This window comes from Nematolebias whitei, chromosome 20, assembly GCF_014905685.2.
Source record: "Nematolebias whitei isolate Nwh7 chromosome 20, NemWhi1, whole genome shotgun sequence".
NCBI lineage: Eukaryota > Metazoa > Chordata > Actinopteri > Cyprinodontiformes > Rivulidae > Nematolebias > Nematolebias whitei.
In genome coordinates, this window is record NC_056517.1 from 38,953,484 (window position 1) to 38,957,189 (window position 3,706).

Here is a 3,706-nt window from a genome sequence, read left to right on the forward strand (position 1 = left end):
ATCGCAATAATTTCCGAGACAATTAATCGCCCAGTAAAAGTTGTTATTGTGACAGGCCTAGTTGGAGCACTCCTGTTCCCTGGTGATGTACGTCTGGGGCATGAGCCCCCGTGTTTAACCCCCGTTTCCATGGCAACAGGACGACGAGACAGAGGAGATCCCCGAGATCCCAGATCCCGGCCTGGAAATGGGAATTCTGCCCAAAGAGATCAGGAAGCTGGTGGAGCGACGTAAACACGTTAAACAGCTGATGAAACAACAAGACGCCAGCTCGGACCTCTACATGCAGGTGCGCACGCACGTCAGATATACGCTCACAGCCACAGAGATACACATCATTAGTTTTTCTACTTTCTCTTGTGTTTATTTATTTCCCCCCAAATAGATATTTATTATAAATGTGTGTCTCATTCAGTGACTTTAGGAGCTTGAAACAACATGGACGAGGCACTTGAGTCACCTAGTCCCTTTAGTTTATGACTTAAAATATGAATGGAGCCCTTTGCATGAAGGTTTAGGCTTCCAGGAGTTTCTCTTTTTTAAATTAAAGTTGTTTTAAACTGCATTTGAAGGCAGACGACGGGGTTTTCTTGTTCAAAGGTGAAAGCTCATCATGCAGAATGTCTAAAAGGTGTAAACATGTTTGCTCCTCAGTACGACATCCGTCAGAAGGCCCTGAAGCTGACGGCTAACAGCATGTACGGCTGCCTGGGCTTCAGCTTCAGCCGCTTCTACGCCAAGCCCCTCGCTGCTCTGGTCACACACAAAGGTAGAGAGGTGAGTCGAGCGTTTCGCTGCCGCGGCTGAACGTTTCAGAGGAAGAGGAAGAGCTCTTCGTTCGTCTGTGCTCCACACGTTCACCGAACATTGACCCGGTGGTTCTGGACCGGAGGCCCGTTTCACAGTTTGACCTGAAGGAGCAGAAAAGACCTGGGTGTGTTCCAATTAGAGGATTGGTCTGCACAGCTGCAGAAGTGGGATGCAGCCCTCTTTAACACACCCCTGCTTGATCTTTCAAGTGAAACCATCACTCCCGTTTGTCTCCACCAGAGGGCGCTGTTCGCTCACGTTTGACAGCTGCGTCTGTTTCTATTAACTTCTGATTTTTCTTTTCTCACCTCACGTTTCATTTTCTGCCCCTCGGCAGTAACTCTGTCACTCCTCTTATTTTGAGCTCCATAACTTCAACATGTTCATCAGAACATCATTCTAGTGTAAAAACCCTCCTTGTCTGTTTCATGTAACTCACCAGTTTGTAAGAAATTTCCAGTGGTGGAATACCAAAGAGGAGAGACGGTGTCAGATATTATGTAAGGACTGGTGATCGTGCACCCTCGACTAAACTGGTGCAAGTGACATCGTAACACACACACACACACTCTCCCACCATGTCTGTGATGGGACTCGTGCTAATGAGCTCTAACAGTACCAGTCCTCAGCCGAGGCTGTGCCTCAGGGGAGTCCTTCATTAGATCCCCTTGCTCTCATTGTGTTCCCTAATAGAGGGCAGGGCACTAACTCGCTGCGTGTTTGTTGTTCTGTCAGTCCGTTGTGCCTGCAGTCACGCACGGCGTTCGGCTGCATTGTTAAAATCGTGTTTTTGATTGTCTGCTGCAGGCGGGGGGTTCTCTGCCGTAACATTGACTGCTCGTAGCTGTCGCCAGTGGACGGCTTAACGACACGTCCGTCCTGCTGGATTTACGTCGTAGCATCAAGCGGCACGCAGCATTTCTGTTCTGTGAACGACCTTTGCAGCTCTGTACGGTTTGAAAGTTGTAATGGTTCAGGAGCTCTACAGCCACGATCGGGTGCACACGAGCTGCCGTGCACGGCTCCACTTGTGCCCACGGCAGTTTTAGACTCGGTGTTTAGTTGATTGTAATTTACAGTTTGAGCCCGTAGATATTCCTACATCCTACACACTGAACCTTAATTAAATAATGTATTCTTAAAAAAAATAAAAATACTGTATCACTGATTGAGGGCTGCTCGGAAATTATACTCCGGTATTTTCTGACTGAATACCAGTACTTGTACACGTCAGCGTCTCGACCACCTTTTTTCCTACAACACACCGAGTTGAAACTAAAAACATTCACTAAAGTACAACGAGCTCCACTGCGTGTGTGATGCAGGCCCAAGTCAAAGAGTTTTCTTTCCCCCACTGTTTTATGTCTTTTGGTGTCAGTTTAAATAAAGTACTATGAAAGGCTGCCCTCAAGTGGCAACAAAGTACTACAAGCCTCAGATATTTGTTAGTAATTGTGTTGTGTACTTGGCTTACTGACACGACCAAAACAAAAACAACTCTAACCAAAACTTTTAGCAGTAACATCATCACTTTGGTTGGACAAGAAGAACTCATTCTACCCTTCTTGGTATATACTGCTTCACTGGTTTGAGCTGGCGGTAGAATATGATACTGGGATTACAGGAAAGCCTCTAAACTGGTTTAAATCATATCTATCTGATAGATTCCAGTTTGTAGATGTAAATAATGAATCTTCATCATACACCAAAGTTAGTCACGGAGTTCCTCAGGGTTCGGTGCTTGGACCAATACTCTTTACGTCATATGTAATGGGAATGGAAGAATGGGAGGAAGATCTTCCAGTTCTCAGGCTCCTCTCTTGTGGAACCAACGTCCAGTTTGGAGTTAAACTCAAAGCTGCTCCTCAGATAAATAGTGTTAAATTATTATTTTATAGATGAACGTTTCTGTTCAGGCCCTGAGACGACTTCTGTTGTGACTTGGAGCTGAAGAAATGAACTGAACTACTTTAAGCTGCGTAGTGGCTGAAGAAACATGAAAGCTGTCTCTGAAAGCGTCTGAACGTTCTTGAGTTACGCTGTGGGCTGAGGGAGGCTAAATAAATTGGGTTGCGGTCTGTTGGGGCTTTACTCCGTCACATCCAGCCAGGACTGATGGGACGTTGTGCAGAGACGTGCATCAAAAGGTCCTGGGTCACATCAGAACCCCCTGTGGCTCCGGTACTTACCTCGTGCCGCGCCTTGCTTAAGAAGCAGGGTATCCCACGTTGTGTTTACTTTGTATCTATGATCCTGGACACGGCTCTATTTATACCGAGCGTCGGCTGTTTGGACACGGACTCCATCGATACAGCAAGGATTCCCGCTGGGGACACGCTGTCCGTGGATCGTTCAACGTCTCTAAATGACGTTAGCTGAATATAATCCAGCCTCTCACAAACATTACTCAGATTAGAGAAGACCGTGAGCACGGGGCCTGCGCTGAAATCTGCTGGAGAAGCTCCAGCTGTGCACAAAGCTAGGAGTAGAACATGAGCTAAAAACCTACAACAGCAGAATACCAGTAAAAAGCTAAAAGAAGTAGACCATTAGCTGAAAGAAGAAACAGACTAGCTAAAATTAGCAGAACAATAGATCAAAGTGAGCGAAATAGAAAACTAGCTAAAAGGGAAATATTGCAGAACTCTAGCTAAATTGGAAAATAAGCGGAACATCTACCAAAAGGAGAAACAAGCAAAGCTACTAGCTAAAAGAAGCAAAGCATTAGGTAAAAGTTGACAGAAGCTAAACACTAGCTAAAAGCAATAAGTAGCTGAAGAACAGCTAAAAGTGAAAAGAAGCAAAACACCAGCTAAAATATCAAAATGCTAGCTAAAAGATGCCAAACACTAGCTAAAAGCAATAAGTAGCCGAAGAATATCTAAAAGTGAAAAGA